Here is a 26979-nt window from a genome sequence, read left to right as displayed (position 1 = left end):
TCGAATCATCAAAATAATTTCATTGAACGCTTAATAATTTGCTAGACTATCAAAATTTTTTGCAGCAATATCGTTACGCTTCTTATAATACATAATAATTATTTTCATGGTCCAACATAAAATTATTTTCTATATCCAACAGAAATTTTTAGAATAGCTCTGTCATTTTATGCAAATTTTAAGTTGTGCAAAGTTAAACAACAACATTAGATTTTGTTAATCCCTTAAACATAACAGGTCTGATATGGTCTCTTCTTCGAAACTTTCATATAGAAATAATTATTTGATAAGTTTATTGTAGTTCTTTAGCAAATCTATAGCTTACATATATTATAGATTTTCAATATTGCAGTCTGTACGCGAAAGGATTACATGTGCGTGCATATATGTACATATATTCTGCAATATGTTCTCCTTATTTAAAAACAATTTTATAACAAACATTGTATTTTCTAAACAAAACACATTTTCAAAAATGTATTTTTGAAGGGAGGGGGATACTATCTGTTATTCTCCAATACATTATGTTATCACACATTTTAATAAATAACGTTTTGACTAATAAACATTTCATAACTTAAATATAGAATTGATTAAACGGCACATTAGCGAATGTATAATTGCGATAAGTTTTTAATTATTTTAAAATATTGATTATTAACAATGTTATTGGATCGTATATTATCAACTTCTCTTCTGTAAGTCGGACGTGTCTAATTGAGAGTGAATCGGACACGTTTCACGTTACTCGCCGCACTCGAGAGGCGTGCTCGCCTGAGAAAGAAATCGAAGGATAAGCGCGAATCGAATCGCCGCCGGCGCGCGACGTGTCGTTGCGAAATTTCGGAACACGCGAAACGCCTTTGCGGGCTTGCGTCGCGTCGTCGTCGTCGGGCTTTTTACGTAAGAATCACGCGCGGCGAGCGGCCGTGTGTCAGGAGAGAAGGAAGAAAAAAAAATAAACCACCCTCGTTTTCGTAACCGGCGGAGTAAATCAAAGGAGAAAATATTTACGATCGGGACGGGGCGGGCAGGGGAGAAGAGCGCGACAATGTGATAATGAACAAGGGATATATTTTCGTTCGTGCGTTCGCGTGACTCTGAGGTCGAAATACGGAGGATAAATGCGCGCGTGCGAACGTAAAGCGAATTTCTCCGCCACGGTTCTTTCGCGATCGAACGCGAAAGGTTGCGAAAGAGACGACCGATGACGTCACGAGTGCAAAGAGACGTGGCCTTGCCCTGGACTGAAAAGAGAGTTTGGCAATAACTGTCCAATGTTTGAGGAAATAATGCAAATTAAATATCAATGTTAATCGAAAATACTTTTATTTTTCTAAATATTTAATATAGTGATATTTAAATTTAATAAAGAGGAAGATCGCCAATCCTAGCGGCAAACAAGTGTAAATTGGATTGAATTTGGGTATGGCCCGTTTCTACCAACGTAGAGTAACTTTGATTTTGGTTTAATTTACTTGTTATCTCATTCTAGTTCCAAGAATTAGAAAGAGATAAAGAGTAAGTTAATCCGAGATTAAAGTTAATCTACGTTGGTAAAAATGGGTCTATATTTCGCAATACGGATTCGTATAAGCAAGATCAAAAGTGATTATTCTTTCTCTATATCGTGTTTTATATCTTTAGTAAATAAATATGAGACAAGGAAAGCTTCAAGCGATAAATTCCACTATTAATGACGAAATAATGAAATGCCCCAGGACGTGTAAGGGAAAAGTGCGGGAATAATTTTTCCCCGAAAAATTGAAAATGCGAATCAGACTGCCACCGACGTACGCCTTCTTCGAGACACTCTGTATATATTTCGACTTATGCGTAAGTTACTCACGCTCAGTCGGAGGCTGTGGGCTGCGCGATAATACACGGCATTCCTCGATTTTCTGCGTCTCCAATAACGTGGGTAGCCAGTCTGATATTTGTAACCGCGTTCCGGCACGTGTCTCGAGCCTCGCAAGAAGTTTGCATTTCGTACAACCGGTCGGTCCTCGAAAGAGGCGTCTCCGGATAAATATCCGTCCTTTTTTACTTTTAAATGCTTCTAAATAATAACATTCATATATTTCATTGAACTTATGCTCCTTATATCTGTATTATTATATTCGGCATATACTTTTTAATCTCTGTTAGAACAAAAAATATTAAACATTCAGACACACGCGTTGCATTTGAATCGGGGTTATTTAGAAAACAACACAAGTAAAAAAAATTCTCACTTTTGGAGAATTGAAAAAACTGTCTTTATAACTGCAGTATTAAAAATAATTTATACTTATTTTATTCATTAAGTGAGCAAATGTTCACTTTTAAATCCTATTTTTAAAAACAATTTTTTTTAGTTACGTTATTTGAAATAAGCATTTTTGTATTTCATAAAATTATAGGGTTTTCAATTAAGCAATTCTATAAACGTAACAAACTTTTTTAAAGGATGTTGTAAAATAACATTTTGTAGATCTGAATTTTAAAAGATATTTGACTAATATGATGTTTGAAGAAATTGCGTATCTACCTTCTCTATCTCTGAATTCCCTAATATCTCAATTTCGACAAAAATAAATTTATATTGGTTGTTAAACGACCGATTCATTTATATTCAATTTTTTCCTCGAGAGACACAACGCCGCGCCGTCTTTGCGTATCGATAATCCCGAGACACCCCGTCGTAGGAAAAAATATAGTGGCGATTTTATCCGGAGCAGTCGAGAGAGAATCGCGGCTAGGTGCGCGTTTTATCGAACCACGGCGGAGAGACCGTTTCGGTACCTATGGGGAGCGCGCGTGAATTAAATAAAAAGAGAAATAAAGGCGAAGAAAAAAAAAACGAGGAAGCTCTCTAACGCGTATCCGCATGCTTCGAAACGCTCGCCTCGGCGCGGCGCGGCGCGGCGCGGCGGAGACCGACGTGCAGAGGCATTTACCACATTTTATGCATAAGGCCGGCTGCATACGCGTCCGACTCGCCGCGAGAGAAGTCTCTTGCTTGCATCCACGGCACGTCGCGCGAGAGTCGCGCATCACCGATTTATCATCGGAGATGAGAATTTTTGCCACGCGCGCGTGCGCGCGCTTGTCGCACGCGCTAATTTCCAATCCTTCCGCGTTCCGCTCGCCGTCTCGCGCGCTTCCAGAAACTACCGCCGAAATCACCCTCGATTTAGAGCCGCGCGCGGAATCCGCTGGACGACGCTCGAAGAGTCGTGGAAACTAAGTAACTGTCATTTCGTGACAAATGGACAGAACGGAATAACAAATTAAACCACCGCGCTGTCGAAGGGATCCATCATTCTCATTGACACGTAGTGCTAGAGAACGTATGTCTGAAAATGTATACGTACGTATGAGTTTGTAGAAAGATGAACATTACAATGGAAAGCCAGCAATTTAACTAATTGTATGATTCAGTATGTTTTGAAAACGATGATTCTGAATTTGCACGATAATCAGGATGCTTTCGAAAGTACAATGTTTTAAATACATTGTTCGTTAAACGTGATTTCTAACATTAATGATCTTCGAAGAAGTCCAAGTAAATTACTTTTATTTAGCCGGAAATGGTCGCCCATGTCGAGATCTTCCAAATACAACTGAACTATGGTTAACCAGATTTTCAGCTATTTTGTAAAATTTAGTTTTATATACAAGTTTATTGATGTATATTTTTTTGTATTACGTATTAACAAGAACATTTTATTTATCTTCAAACTGTTAATCAACTCGAATTCGAATTATTCGCACACCTCTAAATAGCAGTCATCTTTTGCCGACAATTATCACAGATTCGTAACATGGATGCGTGTAAATAATACGTATTTAATAACACTCTCCTTCCTCTCTCACTCTTTCTGTCTTCCTGTCTACCGGTCGATCAAATTTCAAGATCGACTGCTTCACAGCGACATAAGTACCTCTCCCGTCCCCCCTCACTTCCGCTTTCTCGTTTATCATGGCAGGCGAGAATATTCGCATCGCACGCATCTCCGCCTTCATTCCGCCGTCGATTTCGAGATATGTTATTCGGTCGCCGTGGCAATCCTCCGCACACATCCAAGCACGTACATGTACTCGCCAGCCGTGAATTTATTTATAGTCTCCGTTGAACTATGTATGATTCATGTACCGCCGCCGCGCCATACACGCATTCTCTATCCCTCTGCGATGGCGCACCCCCGACGCGTATCCTGACTCACAAATTTTACCGGAATCCTCCTGGCATCTCGCGAATCTTTCTTTCCGTCGTTGTGAATTTCCGGATGCCAAGAATATTCGCGATTATCTAGCTCTTTTGTATCGTCGAAGGGAAAAATTTCAGATAAATTTCTTCATCGAGAAACATTTTGTAATCGTTAATTAATAATGTAATATGCGTCAGTTAATGATATAATATGCGGAAAACATCAATTAATAATAAAATATGTGTGAATCATCATGTAACTTCTAAATTATATACAGATAGAAAAACAGTGAGTCTCTGTGAAAAGTAGATGCAAAGCATGTTTCGTACGTGGTTTTATCTTCAAACAACGAACTTCTAATACGTCGGTTTGAAAAATTACAAACTGCGCGATAGATAATTATTAACACGAGAATAATGTCAAAATGACGAGTCTTATATTTCTCGTGTTCAATTTAAAAAATTATTATAAAGTGTACTTTTTGGAATTTGTATGGATTTTGTCAAAATAAAAACTGTAATAATTCTATGTATATATCAATTTTCCCCCTTCCCCTCAACCATTCAACTTTTTATATAAAAAAATAAATAGTTCTAATATTCACAAAAAATAATTATGTCGAAGTAGCACTTGTAATTACATATAATTAGATAATTTTTCTTAAATATCTTAAATTAATTTTCTTCTGAACTAAACTTTATAATCCTGGAATCGGCATAAAGAAAATTAGACACATTTATACGTGTGTGCAACTGGATGAAATAGTTTTCTTAATAACTGAACAACTTTGTGTAATAACGGATGTATTTAGCGTCACGCTTCAAAGTACGTTCTGGCACGTGCCCGCCGGCACATTTTGCCAATCGCACGCGCGATTAAGGAGTTAAGAAGTTTCCACGGTATATCCTTATCTCGGGACAAATTTATGATTTTACGAACGGCCTCCTTAAACGTCCGTTTCATGCACATTTGTTCGTTATCTACTTTTCATTCCTCCAACTTTCTTATACACAGATAATTCTCTTGCCTAGATCGTGAAAAGACGCGTTCACTATTTTCCAGTCTACTTCTGCATTCTGTCGTTTCTGCGAGACATAAATTCCTCATCTCAATCTAATTTTATTGTGCTAAACATTGAAACAAATTTTTTAAGCAAATCCTTACTTTTTAGTATAAAATCAGATTTGGCAGGATCTTTGGATAAATTTTCCGCAAATGTAAGACTTTTGCAGCCGTGTTTCGTTAACGTTATCACAAATAATTTTCAAGCGTATTCGTTTCTATTATTATACAAAAATAGTTCCCGCATAAAAAGTTCTTATCCTAAACCGTTCTCAAGTTAGTGCGCTATTCGCAACATATCGCACATGTCCGATATAGAAATATTTTATTCCCTCGGTTAGGCACTCCGGCCACTTACCTTTAGAACGATGACTTTATTCAGAGCTAAGCGAGAGAGCACAATTCCGCCAATAACGCTCTCAAGCGACTCGCCGTAGATCGCAATTTAGATCCCCGGTAAGAATGGTCTCGTAAATTTCGTGACCTCGCTTTTCTCGCGCCGGGGTATAGTATTGGGTGTCCTGTATCATTATCGTTACGTATCAGTAGTAAATTTTCGCCATTGGGGCCGGGGATTCGAGCCGGGCAGACGTCCCACCTCGAATTATAACTAATCCGTAAAAACGGGGCTGCGCTATGACGACGATACACGAGTTAATCGCGATAAGTTGCAATTTCGCCGCGGAGAGCGGATCGCAATTACCACTTTCCATCTCGTGTCGGCGCAGTAGGTCAGATGCAAACTGGTTCTCGCCTCGGGCCGTGTAATAGAATACGAGGACAAATGTACAAAGCTGTTCGGGGCACGGTCGATTACCCACGCGGTTTTCGTTCTGAACCGGAAATTTTCGACAGCTCGCAGAAGAAGAGCGAAAGCACTGAGACGGACACTGTCCCCCTCTTTCTCTCCCTCCCCCCCTCTCTCTCTCTCTCACTTCGAGAGATTATGAAATTTAATTCCGTAACAATAGAAGAGTTTGATAAACCAATGACCTCGTTATTCCCTAGGAATTTGTAAAAATTAGATCTGAAGTCGTAAGATTTTTACTTTCAATCAAAACATTTAATAATGCAGCAAATTGATCTCTTAAATTTAATTTCTCCCCTTAAGAGTGATAGCTTGACTTCACGATAAGGCATTAGATTAAAAAAAAAAAAGGTAACCGAAATAAACCGAGGATATTAAACTTGATGACCGGGGCATTACTGGAAAGCCGGAAATGATTATCCGCGTGCGGTATTCAATAACGGTAATACGTATTTCACATTTACGACGCAAAAATCTGTTATGAGTAAACTGCGAAAGTATCTTTACTTCGACTGATTGGCTTGTTTATTTTACGACTGTGACTGCTGAGACCATTTCTTGCCGGAAAAATGATAATTCTAAGTGACCGATTTCATACTTCTCTACGTTTTTCTCCGTCAAGAATTGCATAAAATGTTTCAGATTTTCCACTAGCGGAAATAATTTCCTTAACACTCTGTACTACATACAATTCAACAATTTTGTTCTGCACATTTTTTCCTTGAGAAACTAAGAAAATTAATTATATACTTCTAACATTTGTGTGTATATATAGTATATATATTTTTTTAAATAAATAACCGTATAAATACTTTCTGGCAAAGTTAAAGTTCATGTAAAAACTATTGAAGAATCTTTTTATATTTGTAAAATAATAAAAATTAACTTAAAAGTGTCGTGACTCAATGTCTACAGAGAAGGTAATCTATCGAAAAAACAACACGTATGTAAAGAATGTTAAACTAACAATTAATTAAATAATCAAAACTTTAAAACATTTAAAAATAAATATCTTTTTTTTAAATAATATTTTCAATAAAGGAATTGAATTATAATAGAATTTCTTTGATTATTCGTGATCATTCATTTTACAAAGATTTCCGGTTCATTCAAGAAAACAAGGTGCCAGATGAATCGTTACACGACGCTGCAGCAGCATCGACATGAAAGAGGGCAACTTGATAAAATCGAAACTAAAGATTCTGTCAGAGTTGCGACAATGTAAATGCCTAAAGTAAGAAAGAAACAACATTTTCTTTCGCGCACGAACGCATAAGCAGAAAGAATAATGGGTCAACGGTAAACTCATCTCTCTTATGAGTATCTGTCTTTTTCTTGTCTTCTCTACTTTATTTTCCGAAAATATAACAAGCTATCCGAAATGTGCCAAATGGATTACGACGGACCAATCAAAAGAGTTGGTTCCGATTGGCATCTCTGATTGCAGGATCTTTAATCAAAACATTAATGAAATAGTACTTTTCTAGTTTGTACTAAAATGGGCGACAGAAGAAGATGCTCGAATGAGACGTGAAGAAGAGACAAAAGAGAGGTGCGAGCAGAACAAGAGGGCGGCGGCGGCTGCGACGACGGCGACGAAGGGCGCGGTGGCAAGAGATGAGACGAGAGATTCCTTCTCTCGGAAGAGTAGAAGAGGCAGAGGACAGGGATGTAAATCATAATATGTAAATCCGTGTGATTTCGTTTGACTCCGGCTGGCTGGCTGGCTCGGATGGCCGGGGCCGGCGCTTCGAACTGATGGCCACTTGGCGAGAAACTCGAAAAGGCATTCCGGGACTCGCATCTCTTCTCTCTCTCTCTCTCTCTCTCTCTCTCTCTCTCTTCTTTCTTCCTTCCTTCTTCTTCGAGTTTCTTCTCTTACTCTTCTCCACTCTTTGCTTCCCTATTTTGCCTCGGGTAGATCTTCGTCTTTCTCTTTGGCTTCCCGCGATCTTTCTCCTGCCTCTAGTCTTTCTTCATCGTCTTCTTTCCCCCGTTCTTCGTCTTCGCGATTCTCTCTCCCGCGTCTCTGTTCTCTCCCCCCTCTTTCTCCGTCCGCATATCTGCCTTCTCTTCGCGTTCACGATTTAACAATCTACGTCCACGTTGAGAGTAGAAACTAGGAACGCTCGTAAATAATTTCGCGGATCCGAAGGTCGCGACGTGTGCGCCCTATGTCCAATGAAAATTAGAATGTATTCTCTTGGGGAGAGGGGAAGAGGACGCGCCGGACTTGACCACACTTGCTGTGTGACAGTTTGAGAAATGTACTGTGAATATGGCACGGCAAGCATAACAATAAATTAGGTAAACTCGAGAAACGATAAGAATTCGCAGACGGAATCGCGTTAACTTCAATCGATGTCGAATCACATTCTTTCATTAAGATAACAGAATCAGTTCTGTGGATGACTATTAGACGTATTTTCATTTAAAAAACTAACAAACGTAAGATAAAATTTCTAGCGGATATAATAATCTGAATAGAGTTTTTTCTAAATTTTTGTCAAAGCTAGAACAGTAAAATTTTAGTTAAAAAAATTTAGGCAGGATAAAAACAAAATTCAGACTGTTTAAAGGTTGTCAAAATAATCCAAAATATGATTATCTACGGAAGAGTTAATTTTACTTGTACATAATAATGTAAACAATTCACAAAACTAGAATCTATAGATAACATCAACTGGTTATTAATCAATCCGCAAAGTCATCGTTTCTTCGTGACGTAATTGCATACCTCGGAGATAGTAAAATTAGTTGACGCTTTGCATATCGCTATCTAAATGACCGAGTTACAGCCAGTGATCCAGTTCCAGGTTCTAGTCGCCGATCAGATATGCGAACTCGGCGCTTCAGTGCAATCAGAATTATTTATAAACAAATAATAGCCATTGTAAAGCTCAAAATAAAGTGTGTTGGCCTTATCGAAAGAACGACAAAAAGACAAATGTTTGTCCAAAGGAAAAATACGAAATAAAATGTCACGGAAAATTATTAGATGAAAAATTGGTATCAAGACTATAGCCTCGCGCAAAGTATATCCGGGTGTCTTTAATCATACTAAAATTATTTTACTAAAACAATGGAGGAATATATGCTATTTGATAATTATATACGATGTAAATAATTGTCTAAATAATTTTATATTATATTAAATTATACTATAAGATAAAATAATTTCGTCTAATCAACAACAAATACTGTGTATAAAACAAATAAAATATTGACTCATACATATATCTACCTTCTTTATCTTATAATATATATAATGTTCGTGTAAGAATACAACAAAAATAAATAGATTTTTATAATGATAAATTCGAAAAAATAAAACCGAAATACGAACTGTTACTCTGCAGTGGTAATATATTATTAATATAACGTGATCTTTCGTGGAAAGTAATAACAACCTCTCTACAACCATTCATTTCCTATCAATCTGCTGCGAAGGAAATCGTAGCTAAATTTCAGTTTCCGTTTAATGATGAATTATCGTTGCGGAGGATCACGGAGAACAGAAGATGGGTAACGGAGAGAGAGAGAGAGAGAGAAAAAACCATGCTTTCTAATCGGCGACGTATCGCAGCCTCACGCGATTAAAATCGGAAATAGATCCATGACGCCGCCATTCTCTCTCTCTCTCTCTCTCTCTCTCTCTCTCTCTCTCTCTCTCTCTCTTCGAGGCGTTCTCTCCCTCGCGTCTGCGTTGCCGCACGTTCTCAAAAAATTCTCACGGGAGGAAGAGCCCGGGGACTTAGAGAGGACCATAAATAATTCCCGGAGATCCGTTTACCTGAGGGGGTAACGATGGATCCACGGTGTGCGTACGTACACGTACGTGCGGGCATTCGACAATGGCCCCCGGGTGTTGGCCTTATCGATAGCCGATGCGTCCGTACGTAATTAAGTTACAAAGTGGCCCTTGTCAAGCGTCTATTTTCCCGCATGCCGAAGCAAGCGTCTCTCCTCTCTCTCTCTCTCTCTCTCTCTCTCTCTCTCTCTCTCTCTCTGGCGCGATACGTACGTTATAAGAGTTTCCGTTATGAAATTAATTCCAAGCTTCCCGTCGCTTCAAAGATTCAGGCGCGTTCGGTTTTCAAGAGTCGCGCGCGCCACGCCTGTCACCGTTTTAAAGACACCTCCAAGGAGGAGGAGGAGGAGAACCGAGGGAGAGGTATAAGGTGAGCTTCGGACACCGCTACTCCAGCTCTCTCCGCTTGCGCGGACTCGCGCGCGGCTCGTAGCCAACGGCTCGGCTCGCATAGTCAAAGGCAATATAAAAGGTATAGAGGAGGCTATGGAATTCAGCCGCCTCTCAGCTTGAGACCCCGGACGGGCTCCGGGGCTCCTTGACTCGCGCGCTTCTCCGAGTCGACTCGAGCAGAACCGCACGGGACTCACAGTCAGTCTCCGCCGCTGGAGATTCTCCTCTTCTCTCCTCCCGGTTGATGATGGAACGAAGCATTCTGGTTCCCGTCATGCTAGCCGTAGGCTTCGTGCGCGCGCGCGAGCCCGTCCTGGCCTGGCTGCTTGAAAGTCTCGGCTCGCAAAGTGAGCAGCGAGTTTACCAGGCTACATTCTGCCTCGTCCAGGGGCCTTCTCTGTCTCCTTGCTTCTTTAAAATCGATCCGGGCCACTCGCCAACGACGACGACGCGTCTTTTTCGAAGACCGAACCGAGGTAGTCGGGAGAGTTGGTCGGAACTGCGGTCTCCCAAATTTCCCTTCCCAAAATTTGAATTTTGACTGTTTCTCAGACCTTTCATTTCGATTGTATTATGCGTATCACGGTCTTATTCTAATTATCGTTTTAGATAAAAATGTCGAATTTTTCTATCAACTTACTGAAGTCGCTTGGACTACTGTCGCACTTGAATCTTTCATTACTACTAGTCTTGTTTTATTATGACACGATCAGAAAATTCGACGCGACAATAATCTAAATTGTTTCTCCTGCCCTACTTCTTTTTGAAAATTTGAAGAATTAATTTCGAAATAAATTTAAGTTGTAATTCCTTCAAGTTTCCGAGATTAGGTTACTGTTACATTAAATCCTTCAGTTTTATATGAGACGTGAGATACGTGTTAGTTAAATTCGGATATAAATGTCGTAAACCAGTTTTTCTCCACGATGTAATTTAAAAGCTAATAGCTCGAATGACACAAGTATTTCCTCCGTAATAACTGGACGCTGACGCACGGAAATTTCCCATAGAACCGTAACGATCGCGTACCGCAATGTACCTATAAATTTTACGGACTCACGAAAGTAAACGTTAGAAAGCGCGATCGGTTTTATTAATTATAGTTAGCGTCGTCGCTTTTTGAAATTCCAGCAGTTATATCCCCGCGTTTACGACGCAACGGATTCCTCCGACGAGCATGATTTCATGTAAAGCACACGAGCTCCCATCATTAGGAGCTACGCGACGGCATCGGCATACCGAAACGAACGCGTCAGTATGTCGTCGATTAAGCTCGGCCACTTTTTTAATTCGTCGTAATTTAGATCGTAAATTAGATTTCAATTGTAGACTGAAGGATTGCCGACAAGGGATACTGGCGGCTGCCTTCGTAAATCGTAATCAGGTCTTCATTCGAAAGGAGAGAACGATCAATCCTCTCTCGATGATCTATCGATCGACAACGTTGTGATTTTTGGTGCAGCCGCCGCCGTAGCGGTTTCGGTCAGAAACTTCGAAAGTCGGTTCGGATAGAACCAGACTGGTCCACTCTCTCCCTTCTGAGAATGTAGAAGAGAAGGAGGAAAAGAGCGAGACAAAGACAGAGAGAGAGAGAGAGAGAGAAAGAGCGCAGGGAGGACGAGACTAGACGAGAGGAGGACGTGATCACGTGGTTTGCTTCCTTTTAAATTGATCGACGATCCATAGGCGTATCGCTGAAGAGCGTCGAGGCTATTCTTCTCTACAACCGCGTCGCACGATCGTAATACGGCTCGATCCCATCATCCAGGTCTGAAGCTGACGCTCCATGGTTTTACGACGAATGTTACGACGATCCGCGGCCACTATTACATCCCGGGGCACCTGTAAATATTATCCCGCGAGCGCTTTCGTCGTCGAGCAGCGAAACATTGTCTCATACAAAGAAGAATGGATTGGTTGATACCAGGTCTCAGACAAAAGATTCGAACATCTCGTGTATTCGATCTAATCGAATAATTCGAAGTGAAAAAGAAAAGAGTAGGAATCTAATTGGAATAGTCCGGGCAGTTCGAAGCAACGATCGGTCTGCATTATTAATTCGTTATGTCTGAAATTCAGACAATTTTGGACAGTAAAGAGGAAGCCTAATATGTGTGCATTAGAAATAAAAAAGTAACTTCTGACGAGATTTTTTTTCTGCTTTTCTTCTCTTTTTTTAAAATATGTTAGATAATAAAAGAATATTGTACCACCCTTGACATTTATAGTCCCAAGTACCGAACACTTTTTCTTAGCGTATCGAGCTCGACACTTAATTTTGCTATTAATAAAAATTAATGAGGCATAGAAAATGAATACATTTGTTTACGCACCAGTTAAAAGCTAAAGAGCGAGGGGGATAAATGCAGAAACAAAGATCGTACGTGAAAGTAGGCGCCGCGGCAACGCGATATGCCTACCTACGCGAATACGCGGTTAATAAGCGAACGAGCAACAGCAACAGCAACACACGGTACATATGCACGCGTGTATTGTAACGTGGGAGGCGTCCGCGCCCGTTCACGATAGAAATCGCGGCGCGCGCGATCACCGATGCAAAAGGGTTAAAAAAAGGAGCTGGCACGGCATGGAGATAAAAGTCGGGATTTTTGCGGCCCGGCGCCGCTTTCTAAAGTCGCGCGACACGTCAGACGCCACGTTCGTGCGCGCGAGCTTCCCTCCCGCGGGGTGGGGGATATTAGAAAGGACAGGACGATAATCGAAGGTCAAGTGCTAAACGCTCGCCCCGAACGCTCGCTCGAACGCGCGCACTCGCCAGTCCGGATCGCGTTTAAACCCTCGATCATGTTACGTTTGAATTTCAATAGCATGATTACAATCACGCTATATTTAGTTCTGACTTCAATAATAAACGGTCATTACTTTTACCTAGAGAAGTTAACATTTTTTTTACTAAATTAATGTTAATAATTTCTAGAACTCATTTAGTTAAAATTATATATAAATAAAATAACCTAGCAAAAAATTTAATTTTTAAAAGCATTAATTATGTTAGAATGTCGTAATTTTTTTAAGTTTGATTACTTAAAACATTTGTAATACAAATCTATATAAATAAAAATGTAAATGTTTGTCCCTCATCTAAGATCTCCGTAAGTTTTTCACCGATTGCTTTGAAATTTTGACACAACGTTGCATTCGTAACCGAGAGTGTTCTTATGGGGTCTGATTTTGGAAATACGTGTGTTTAAAAAATGATGGCCATAATTTAAGTGTAAAAAATAGTTTTTCATTAATATTATTGAAATTTTGACACATTGAGACGGGGAGAGACCGGGAGAGACCGGGAGAGACGGGGAGAGACGGGGAGAGACCGGGAGAGACGGGGAGAGACCGGGAGAGACGGGGAGAGACCGGAAGAGACCGGGAGAGACCGGAAGAGACCGGGAGAGACGGGGAGAGACGGGGAGAGACCGGGAGAGACCGGGAGAGACCGGGAGTGACCGGAAGAGACGGGGAGAGACGGGTAGAGATAGGGAGAGACGGGGAGAGACGGAGAGAGACGGGGAGAGACGGGGAGAAAAAAATTATATAAAAATAATTTTTTAATGATATTTTTCTTTAACATAAAGATGCATTTTTAATTTGAGAAAAAAGTTAATAAGCTAAATTTATGTGTTTTAAAAATAACTAGTAAAAATAAAAAATGTTTAAGTTAATTAAGTTAATTAAGAGTTTTATTAAATTTAGCTTTTTTACACAAAATAATTGTATCGATCTAATCTCTATCTTTTAGAATTATTTCAAAAATCTTACACTGTTTATCTATACTTTTTATTAAACTGTACTTTAAAATATATAATACACAAAAATGTTAATATAAATAATATTACGATACATAGAAGTTATATACAGAGAGTATTAGTACCAATCTTTCATTGCGGCATTTGAGAACTTTAGAATACGATTTAATAGTAAATTATAATAAACGCGAGATGCCTTTTGACATATTGTAAGATATAAAAAATATAGATATTATAAAATATATTATAAGTAATATTACGATACATTATAGAAACGGCAAAGAATACGCATTAGAATGCTAATCCTTAATGTTTTACCACGACACCTGAGAACCTTAGAACACGACTGAATAGCAAATTAAGCGCGAGATGCCTTTTGACATATAACAAAAAACTCGAAAGGTAGGTAACTGTGATTTCGGTGAATGCAGATGGACGAACGATACAACTTGTTAACTTGATATTGTTTATTTTTACTCGGGCTCGCCGCGGCCGCGCAACGATGCGGATGACTCGCGCGGGGTGAAAATTTATTGAAAGCGCCTGTCAATCAGCCATGGAATAATTTGCGGCCGGGGCGGAATGAAATGATTTCGCACGTCGATCGCGAGATAATAGATGCATCGAAGGTAACGGTAACTCGCGAGATATTACGCGGTACGATTCGCGCGCGCGGGAGCGAGCGACGAGGGCGCGGAGCGAGCGCGCGGCTATCGTAATTACATCGGTAATACGGCTATGTAATCGTAAATACAATTAGCGTTGATTGCAACGCCCGCACGATTTTTTATCGCCGTCCCGCGGGCGTTATCCTTCCGTAATTTCGCGCATGCGAACGCCTGTGTTCATTCTATCTCTCTTTCTCTCTCTTTATCTTGGTATCGATCCGTACATCTGAGCGCTCTCAACCGCAATACGTTACGTGGAAAGACATAGGAAGGGAGCACGCAGATTAGAATGGATCGCACTGCAAAGCCTACTTTTCAGACTTCTTCTGTAATTCGAGCTGGAATTCAGGAGAACATTCTCTCCGTAAATTTACCATACAAAAGATACGTACACATTTAACAAGAACAAGAAATATATGAAGTATATATGTACATATGTTAAGAGAGAGGTATATGTGAAAAATACGACATATAAAATTACAGACAAGATTCTATCCTAGATAGAATTTTATGAAATCATACAAAGAGAATTTTTTTCTTAAAATTTATTCACAAAAGTTATGATAATAGTGCATTGAAAAGAAAGTGTTTGACAAAGCATAGTAAAATAATTATAATTAAAAACTTTATTCTTATAGTTATTACTACTATAAAATATTCAATAATAACTTTGTATTTATAGCTTTACTATGATTAAGAGTTCCTTATAAATTATGATAATAATTTTTCGTCTAATAAATATTAATATAGTAAAATATCCAGATGTATAGAATAAAGTAACATTTCCTCTGCAGTAAATGCAATCACAATTATGGAATGTAACTACTTTTTTAACATTTGTTTACTATTTACATAGCTATAATAATTAATAATTATAATTTGCATTGTTAAAACAAAGTTATTATTAAATTATATGATAATCGAGATCATTTTTTTCTCTTAATGTAAAACCAACATGGGTTTCAAAAATTATTACTACAATTTTAATAAAATTTAACATTATTTTACATATATAATATAATATAATATTACACATTGATTATATTATAAAATAGTTCGATTAAGTTTTATAAAAGTTGTTCAAAATTCATATTGATTTCCATGATTTGAAAGTAAATTATAAGAGAAAATTCTCTCTGCGTAGATTATCTGAGATTTTAAAAAAGAAATAAATTTGTCAACAAAAATTTGTATAATATAATCAGATAAATTAAAGTTGTTTAATGTGACAGATTTTCGCACTTTTGCTTTTTTCATAATTTTCATCTCTTAATGTTTTCTTTTATTTTGTGAAAGCTGACAACAGATCAAACCGGCTAAAGTTACTTTCGCAAAGTTACTCTAAGGCGATTATTGATATTGATTTCACGTCCGTCAATCGATCTCCGTGTATACGCTGTTGGATAGTTATAGTTGCAGCATAAATTCCACACGTAATTATGCGCGGAATAATGAATTCAAACATTATTTACGTCGCGAAGCGAACTCGTAAATACTCGCACCAAGTATACGCGATGCGACGTGTCGGCCGTAAATTATCCGTAATTTCTGCCGCAAACGGGTTGACATGTTTAAACAGCGGAAATCCCCGCAATACAGATCTCTACGTATTAAAAATGGCGTCGATTCGCTCCCCTTTCGCGCATCGCGCCGTTTTCCGTGGTCGACACAGCAGAATACGCCTACTCGTAATTATTGCCCAATTTATGGAATCTATGCAGATGTAAGTCGCACAAGTGTCGCGGTGTATAATCAGCGCGAATATCAGAAAGCGTCGTCTCGCTTTAATTTTCCTTAATCTCGGGGTTATCGATCTCGATTGGAGATAGATCTATATTTAATATAGTGATTAATGTTATTATTAAAGAATAAAAATATTTCAGCCAGAGGTGTGCGAATCAACCATTCGTAAAATCGAATCAAATCGAGTCCAATCAAATTTAAATCAAATTTTCCCGGATTTACATTACATGCTAATTTAAACGCAATAAAGTATTGTCAATGACTTTGCAGATTCTTTTTATACAGGAAAATTAATCGTAAGAATTTTAGAAGATAATTTCAAAAAGTAATGTAAGTAAAATTTATAATACTATACTGGACGATAAGTGTCGCAGAATTATATTAAACTAAATAAGCACTGAAATGATACAAATATGTGGTACAAGTTATAACGTTACTATCAAAGTAGTATTTTAATGCAGTTTATATTAGCAAAATATTATAAACCATTATTCTAAACATTTTTCTAAATTTTATAAAATCATGGAACAAAATGTTGAAACATATTTACGAAGATGATTGTCTATCATGTACTCACATTTTTTTAAAACTTGATTTGTAAGATTTATAAATAAAAATAGCATAGTAAAATAATTATAGTCGGAAATATCATTTTCTTAGTATTTATCATCATAATATTACTAATAATAATCATATGCTTATAGTCATTATTTTATGATATAACTTACTACATTAAAATCTCCATTTTAGTTATGGCGACTATATCATAAAATTAGTCCAATATTCTGATTATAAGAATTTTAATATATTCAAAGAAACTATAATTTATATTGCTAAATAACTATGACTATAAATTATAGTGATATTATGGTTATTGTCTAACTATTTTCTTTCTCGGTAAAGTTTTGAAAATCGATGAATTTTCAGGCATGATACGCGCTGAAAATTGTTCCCACGGGAGATATAAATAAAACGATTAAAATAGATGATTGATTCAAAATGGAATCATAGATGATGAACATTCTTGAACTGTTCGAATTTAAATCTTTTAGATTCAAAAACAAATTAAATCAAATTCATTATGATTCAATTTGATTTAAATTTGAAAGATTAACTGTATTAACACAATACAAAAATCGAGGTCATAAAATGTGAAAAGGGGTGTCTGAAAAATGTCTTAAAGATCTTTTTATAAAAGTCGTCTTTAAGATTTATAACCCAATTGCAGACCTCGTGTTTGGGAGATGTTAAAATATTCTCAATTTCTTTCTCTAAGAAATCCCAACGTCTCTCGAGATTCTATTGTTCTTTCAGAAGGATGATGTTTACCGTCTTGGACAGCCTCCCGCAATTCGCATTTGAATTTATACGTCTCTACGCGCGCAAAGGCCTCATAATGGGCGCTATTATACCGATTGCACATTTGCCGGGCTCATTTTTTTCTCGCGCGACGCTTTTTAACTCGGGTCCGCACAAAAGTCTCGTCTTCCGGATGACCTTCACGCGGAGCCTTTATTAATGAGGGTACTCTCGACCTCTTCCATCCTTTTTGTTCTCTTATCCCGCTGATCCTTTTCTCCAAAGGCGAGCTTCAATTTGAGAAGGCCGACTCGCGAGCGCTGATCGAAAATTCTTTCTAATTCCGGAAGAAATTTGCCGGGATACGAAATTTTTGACGTGGCAGCGAAGATAGAACAACAATCTCGCGTTTGACAATAATTTACATATAATTATAATAATATTCCAGCTAACATTGCCCTCCTAATAACTCACGTTGCAAGTCATCAGAGAATACCGAGCACGCAAGGTGAGTGTACCGCTCATCAAACAAGGGAGGGACGAAAGAAAGAAGGGTGAAGAGAGATTGCAATCCTCCTGGACTTTTAATGAGAACGGGGAAGAGAGATTGCATCTCGATACAAATTAAGTAGGCAAGGAAGTAAACAATCTCCGTATCTCAACTCGGGTTTTTTTTTTCTCTTTTTATGAGTTACCGAAAAATTAAATTACCAACTCAACGGAAGGTGCTCTTAAGGAAGATTAATGCTCCTGCGAAATAATCGCGAGGAAAAATCCCGCGCTCTATCGGTCTCGATTATCGTCCCGTGAATCTTTCGAGATCTCGATCTCTCGCGCGGCGTCTCGCATCGGCGCGGCGGGCGAGATTCGGCGCGATAGCGCGCACAAAGTGTGGTACCTCTGCGCCGCGCACATTTAACACCCACAAAATCTCAATGGCGAAATCTCGTCTCGTCTCGTCGCGTCGAATTCGCACGAAGGTCTCGGTCCCCCTCCCCCAAAGTAATTGTGTCTCCCGGGGTCTCTTGTACGAGCGGCGCGAAATACGGCTCGGTGCGTGTCAAGCGCGACGACACGCGTGCGCGCGCGAGAAAGCCGCCGTGTCTGAATATAATTCAGTCCCCCCGTTCTCCAAGGCCCCTGCACCGACGCGGGGGTCACCTTCGCGCTGGCCTGATGCTTCTTTTCTCCTGAAAGGAAAGCCCCGCCGACAATGACGCTATGGACCCACGCTATATGAATCCTCACCCGAGAACGCGTTTTTCTTTCTTTTGCTGTACCTCCCTCTCACCCCCTATAAATCCCCCTCTATCCAAATGTACGTACACCAGGAGGTAAATACGCCTTTTGTCAACCAAACGATGAATTTGCCCTTTTGTTCTCGCAAAACTGCAGTCCGTTTTCGCGCTTAAATTCAAAAGGTTAATTGTCCCATTTGCCCTCACTGACGATTTATAAACAAGTTTTGCAATGTTTATTCAAAGTTTCAAAAGATCACCGATAGAAAAATGTGTTGTATTTGTGACTAATTCCATAGTAAAATAATGATATTCAAGAATATTATTTTTATAGTAATTATTATTATAAGTTTTGTAATAATAAACATATGCTACATTTTAAAACTGTACAATGTATAGTAGTTTTTTCACAGTTATGATCACTACAAGTATATAGTTATTACTATTGTAGTATTGTAGTAGTTACTGTAAAAATAATATTTCTGACTATAATTATTTTACTATACAATTATAAATAGCAAATATTACATTTTTTTGTCATTGTGAAACGTACTTCGAATAAATTAGAAACCTGGTGATGTTAAAATTTCCTTTAAAAAACAAGTTTTACAATAATAAGATTATTATTTTTTTATCTCTGTGTACCATTTAATATACCATTTTGAATTTTTTATTTTTGACTTCAGATTCAAATAAAACTTTATCAAATTACTCCATTGGTTCATAAAAATCGAAAGAACAATTTGCAAAATAAAAACAAAGTTGTCGATTCACAAAGGGTTAACATATTGACGTCGATATGTTCCAAAGTTATCGAATGCGAATCATTGGCTGTTGCAGAAAAACGCATTTGCAAGTCCCATCGTAGAGAATATGGAGTTTTGTAAACAACCTATTGAGCTTTCAATGGTATGTATGACGGGGAGAATAGAGCGAGAAAAGGGCAAATACCGTGGCTCTGTACGCGGACATTCAGGTGCAAATTTATTCAAAAAGTTCGTGAAATTCAAAAGGCTGAAGGATCGGGGGAGACCTATGTCCAACTACGCGCTCTTGAACGTCTTGACCATACTTCTGAGTTTACAATACAATCCTCTTTCCCCCTTATTCTCCTTTCTCTCTCACGCACCTTTTTAATCACTGCTTTCCCTTTTGTATTCTCTCAGTCGCACGGTCGACTTTTCGATCTTCCTCGATCTCGCGTGCGGACAAATGCTGCACAATTTTGTCGTATTTTCACGATTAAATCGTACAATTCGTTTGAAATGCGAGATGTATAATCTTTCGTATTATTCTCTAAGAGGACATTAATCTTGGAACTTGATCGTTGAATTTAATGGTGAGAGAAGGTAATGAAAGAGAAATGCTTGAAATAAAATTGAGTATGTGAAGCAAAAATGACTTGTACCATTTTGCATAAAAAAGTATATAAATAAAATACCTTTTTAATAATATAAAATATATATTAATTGGTTTGTTTTTCTTTTAATGAACATTATTGCCGCAAGCAATATTATTATTTTACATAAAAAATTAAGAAATTAAGAAATTTTGTAAAGAAATTTATCTCTATTAAAATTCAATACATTTGTACAATGTAAAAAATGAGTAAAATTGATTAATATTAAAAAATTATATAATTATAAAAATTATAAATGTAATATTTGGTGAAGATTCGCGTTTATACGAACTTTAATATTATATAGCTATTCTACTATTTACGACGGCATGTTATTGACTGAAATTAAACTAATAAATTATAGTAAAGTTGATCATTCCTCAATCAAAAATTCACATTAAATAAATTTTTAAATATTACAGTAAGAATTATATTTTTAAAAAATATTTTTTTAATCACTTGTTGATGTTGATCTGTTTAAGTCAAATATCAATTTTATAATAGCAAATATCGTATCGAGAGAATTACAATTTTCAAAAAAATTGTTTTATTCCCCTAAACAGAGATAATCTTTTTTTTTTTAATGTCTTGAGATGTCTTATTTTGTCTCATGTCATTTTTTCGGAAACTTTTAAAATAATAGCGATCTAAAAGATAATTTATACGCAACATTTTAAGATATTACTTCAGATATTTGTGTCTTAAAGATTTTAGAAGTCCGAGAGACATCTGGAAATTGAACAGATATCCAGAAGATCCCGACATTTTCTAAGATGCGTGTATCTTCGAACACTTCGGCTTGCGTGCAACGAGTCTCGCTCCGAACGCTCGACTCGGTAGCCGGGCTTTGGTGAGAGTTTAACGCTCTTACCAAGCTGTAAAGTACTCCTTAATCTTTCCGCGATCCGTCACTTCGATGATCCTTAACTTGTCTTGCCGAGTATCTCGCGCGCGCGGAATATGGTGGTGCATTAAGACCTTAATAGCGTTGCTGCCGTTATTATGATATGATAATGATACACTGCCGCGCGCGCGCGAACATTGTAGCATTCATCCTACCTTCCGTCCTCCTCCCCCCCCTACCCCCTCGTCCCTCGAGATTCACTTGAGCCCCGCCGAAAAGGGGCTCGTTGACATGTTATTATATTTTAATCGTTTATTACGCCATTACCAGCACGCCCAAACTTTTGGCTCCTTTTTCCCCGCGATTATTCCCGAGTGAACAAGAAAAGGATGCGGGGAGGGGGGGGGGTGACGCGTTTTATCCCCCCGCGTCCATCACTAATAAAGATATTTATTAAAAGTCCGAGAACGGGCGCTTAATCGAATTACCAAATTGTTAAATTATGACACGTTAGGTTATCGCGTTCAATTATTATCGCCGCCGATAAAAAGAAGACCCTCTTTACGGGTCTTCTTTTTGTTCAAGCGTGTCGCATTCTTTTTTGTTTTCTTCCGTCATCTCTCATTACTCAACTCCGCGATTCCGTCCGTCCGCCGCAAAGAGAGATCTCGCGATTACCCCATTCGGATTGTCACGCGTGCGCCTCGAAACGATCGACATTAAGCGAATAACGCGCGTGCCGGAGGTCCGTCGAATAACTTGCGCTATCGAATTGCATTGACTCATACGTGGCAGTTTTACGCATTGAATAAAATAATAAGTAACGATTACGAGCGTATCGCGAGACACTTTGACGCGAGCGAAGGTGATCCTCGATCAAGCGGCTCCGCGCGAGAGAGGAAGAAAGAGAGGAAGAAGAAGAAGAAAAATCGCGAGGAGACAAAGCATTATACCTACGGAGAGAACCGGTCCCTAGCGTTATTCCTTAATCCCGGAATGAATCGCCGCGTCGTGTAGATCGAACATTTAGGAGCGATCTTTATTTACACCTACGACGGCGACGCGGCGACGGCGACGATCGAGAGAGATGAGAGTCGCCAGGTCCCGCGTCCGTGGGACACAATGCCCGTCCCAGAGTTTGGCGGGAAGAACGGGAATGATAATGAAGCTGATTGGGACCGCGAATGACACGAGAGGGGAGGACTTTATAGTAGTTATGCGTTTGCGCTTGCAATGGGACGCCGCCGGCCGTGATTTAAAAGCGAAATAAATGCGACGACGAAGAACGACCTCCCGAGGAATGATCCTGCGGGATCGACTTCCGCGAGCGCGACCATTTTAGCTTCGAGGTACACGGTAAAAAAATTATGTAAAATAGCATAGATTATATTTGTAAAATTACACAAGTTTATAGTGGAAACATATAAAATTGTTCAGTGTTTTTATTTCCAATTGTGCAAATGACAGATAAAAATATTTAAAAGCTTTTATATATTTCACTATCAATTGTGTAAGTTTTACACATATTATTTGTGCAATTTTACATACTTTTTTTACAGTACTCGCTACCGGCGTCAGCCCGACATGAAAGCCCATAAACGCAAGATGCATTCGCAAAAATATAAATGTTAAGAAATTATGATTATATTTAAACTTTTTACATAAATTATATTATAGATAGAAGACAATTCGTGAAGTAAATAATTATATTGCACAACGGATATATATAAAGAATCATAGACAAATATATTATGTTAAGAATAATATAAGAATAAACTATACGCGTGTTGATTTCAAACTTTAATTATTTTCTTAGAAAACTAAAGTTACGAAAATTTTGGATTAAAATAATATTTTTAATCGTAAAGGAACATCTTTCTTTGCTAAGAGAGAGGAATTTACAGACATAAATTTGCACAAAAAACAAATTTCCAATAAGGATAATAATTCTCCAAAAGCATCGTTTCCAGGAGACGCATATCGTTAACGTCCAATTAATTTTAATAATTCAGATTCAGGGAGCGAACGAAATAAAGGAAGAAACAGTGAAGCGGCAGCGCGGCGTGGCGTCCAAGAGGCAACGAAAATTTTACATGCGTTTACATCACACCGACATTCTCGATCAGATAGTTGTGTCCGAGATACAATTAAAAAAAGGAAAAGGATAAAAGAAAAAGAAAGAGGGGGGGGGAGGAAGGGAGACGAAAAAAGAAACGAAGAGGAAGACCAAATCACCGAGATCAGATTTTACCTGCGCATCTTCTGGAGCCCGCATATGAAGCCGCAGAACATTTTCATTCAAATCTCTCTCTCTCTCTCTCTCTCTCTCTCTTTCTCTCTCTCTCTTCTATCCGTCAACGATCGATTTATGTTAATTTCCCTTTCCGCGGCACAAAAAGAAGGTAGGTGGCCGCTAAAGATGCGCGTATACGTTAGTCATAAAAATATAATATCTATGACATTTACGCTCAGTTCCGGAAGAGAGAGGGCAGAGGATTAGATACTTAAAGTCGGAGAACGCGACTAGGTGTAAAGCTCTCTCGGGGCTCCGCAAGAATTTTAATAGCAGAAAAATATCTGACGCCCGTCGGTTCGTCTCGAGAAAGTGGATTAATTAATTTTCCCGGGATGTTCATCGAACAAACGCGAGTTGCAAGTCGGTATATATGAGGAATAAAACTCTAAGCGGTGGGATCAATCGAGTTCTCGTACATATCGGATGGATCAAGAGAAAATTTCAGGTTTTTATTAAATACAGATTTTAACATTTAAACTAAACAACTATTTGGTAATATAGCAAACATATGGAAAAATAAAAAACTTTAAATTTTCTTATGTTCTTAAAGCTTAAAACAGTAAAATTTAAGCTAGAGGAAAAAACCCAGACTGCCCACGAAGAATTAAACTAACGTAGTGAACGCCGTGGCTATCTTTTTTTTCTATTTTGTAGAAATGTCACGGATCTTCTCCCGAATCCCAGTACACGCTCGACTGCGCGGCGCGGCGGTCCCGGCGGATCGACCGGCTCGCCCTCGAGGAAATTATCTCAGGTGTCGATAAGCGACGCGTTAATTTTTGCGCGCGTCTATTAGTCGGCGGACACGCCGATTAACTAGTCGTCGTCGTAGGAGAAGGAAGAGGAGCTCGCTTATCGCGCGAGCGAGAGAGAGAGAGAGAGAGAGAGAGAGAGAGAGAGAGAGAGTGAGAAAGAGAAAAAGAGAAAGACGTGTGGCTGTGCGCGCTCTCAGCTCTCTTTATTATCCGCGGATACAAATTCCCGCTTCCCGCGCGGGGCACGTCGGCGCTCGCTCGACGCACGACCGCGTATTAAAACCCAAGAAGTACCTGTAACGGCAACGATCCCGCGAGATATGTAAATACGGAACGTAATTATCAGCCGGGCGGCCGCGGGCGACGAGGAATTTTAATGCGACGCGGATAATTCCGATTTCATTTGGCGAGCCGCGTCCCAGGAATTTATCTCGTAGATTCGAGATTCGCGCGGTGTCAATTTCAATTTTCAAATCTCTTTGTCGCCCCCCCCCCCTCCTCCCTCGCCCTCCTGCTCTCTTTGTCTCTTCTATCTTTCTCTGTATCTACCTATCTATCTATCTATCTTTTACCTACCCATCTAGTCTATTTACAAAGTTGCAACTGCCGCATCCGTGCGCGTTATTCGACCCTTAATAGATGAAACGCGCGTGCTGTGCGCCGCACGCACGCACGTCATCTCGCGTACATCTCGTGATCGTGCTCGGGATTACGGAACACAATTTACCGAGTACACGGACGCTGGACGGAAGAGAAATTGGACGGCGACGCGCGCCGAGCGTATTCTTTGCGCCCGCGCTCCGAGAGTCCGCGCACACGGGACCACCGATGCAACGCGCGAACGGAAACACGCGTGACCAGCTGTTTAACCCTCCAATAGCCAACGCGGACGAAATGAACGTGTTTCGAGTTTCCCTTTCCTTCCTTTTCCTACGTTTTTTTGCCAAATCTAAGATACAACTCGTCTTTAATTAGTGTGTCTTGTTATTTTTTATAATTTATATTTAATTCTGCATTCTGTATTCTGGAGAAAAAGTCGTTAACACAAGTAAATTTTTCAACTTAATTAAATCTCTTCGGTTTAAATATTTTACGCATTGCAACATTGCTCATCGTGCTTAAACGTGCTTTATAATTATTTTAATAATTCAACAGAATTATTTTCAAATTTGCATCTTGCTGAATTTTTAGGTCTTTGAATAAAAAACCGTTCTTCCGATGTATTCAATTTATGTACATAGAATATTTCCATTTCAGTTCAAGCATTTGTGTGTATGTGTGTGTATTTAAATTTTAAGTTAAATATATATAAATATTTTAAGCAACTATGACGAAATTTAATCAATTCACAACTTTTGCAGTATGTAATATAATATTTATTATTGTACCTTTCAATATTTTACATCCCTTAAAAATGTGAACTTTTTTTAAAATCACATCAGCTTTTCTTCTCCCCTTTCTTTTTGCACTCTCTTTCTTGTACTTTATATAAGCTCGCACGTATGTACGTAGACTTACATATGTATGCGTTTGTCAGGGCGAAGGGGGAATTAACATAAACCGATCTCGATACAGAGATCGATCTCGAAGCGAAAAGAATATTCCGTATCACGTGCTTATGGGCCCGCCGATCAACACGGGCCCCGAAGGACAGGGCGGGCGCGTCCCGACGATCTGACGACTCTCTCCCTCTATCTCGTCTATCGACTCTTTCCTTTTCTCCTCTCTTTCTCTTGTTGCGTATCCCTTTTGTTAACCCGCGGCTCGACAGATCAAATACAGATGAAATTGTGCACGCTACATAATTCTAAGCTCGCGTACGTTTATGCCGCAATTTACAATCCAGTCGTATCTTGACACGTGTTGTGTTGCGGCAAGTCCTCGAATACTTTTTTAATAAAAATCTTATTGCTATATACTTTTGTCTAGCGAATAAAAATAGTACTTAACATAAAAGGGGGAAAAAAACGCTTTTGCTAAAATATCTAGAAAATAAAAATTTGGCTGAGCATATTCGAAAATAATTTTGTTGGACCCTCAAGTAATTATAAGCGATAATGAGTAATGCTTCAAAAAAAATTTTTTAATCCAAACCAATTTGAGTGTCTTACATAATTATTTTGATCGTTTAAAGAAATTATTTTCAGATCTAAATCTAGATAAATTTTCAGACTTTAACAAACGGTTTTTTCGTATTTAGAAAATTAACAAATATATAAGTTTATAATGTATGCACTTATATTAGCAAATAAATATATACATTTATTAAATAAAAATATATATAATGTAGATGCATTAATTATAACATAATGTAAATTAAATAACTAAAAAATTAGATAAAATGTGTAACGAAAAAAAAAGAGAGGAACATAAGCAGATTTATGGTAAAAGCGGAAGGATTCGTTTGCAAAACGAGTGATTACCCGCCGTAAAATTTTCCCCTGGAAGAAATCGGCTTCGAAAAGTTGCTCGGAAGAGCGTATCATTAAAATTCGACGCGGCTGCGGCGACGGGCAACCCCGTTGTTTGCCGCGCACTTTTATTTATTAAAATGTTACTCGGGGAGGAGAGACTCGAGGGGCCTAATATTCAACGGGCGAGCGACGGAGCCGCAAAATGTCCGTATGTGCGCTCGCGGCGCATATTTTCCCTGAAACGCGCCGCGCTAATTTTTTTCCCCCGCGCATATATATATTTTTTTTCCTC

The sequence above is a fragment of the Monomorium pharaonis genome, chromosome 3, assembly GCF_013373865.1.
Source record: "Monomorium pharaonis isolate MP-MQ-018 chromosome 3, ASM1337386v2, whole genome shotgun sequence".
In the NCBI taxonomy this organism is placed as follows: Eukaryota; Metazoa; Arthropoda; class Insecta; order Hymenoptera; family Formicidae; genus Monomorium; species Monomorium pharaonis.
Note: the sequence above shows the minus strand (reverse complement) of the source record.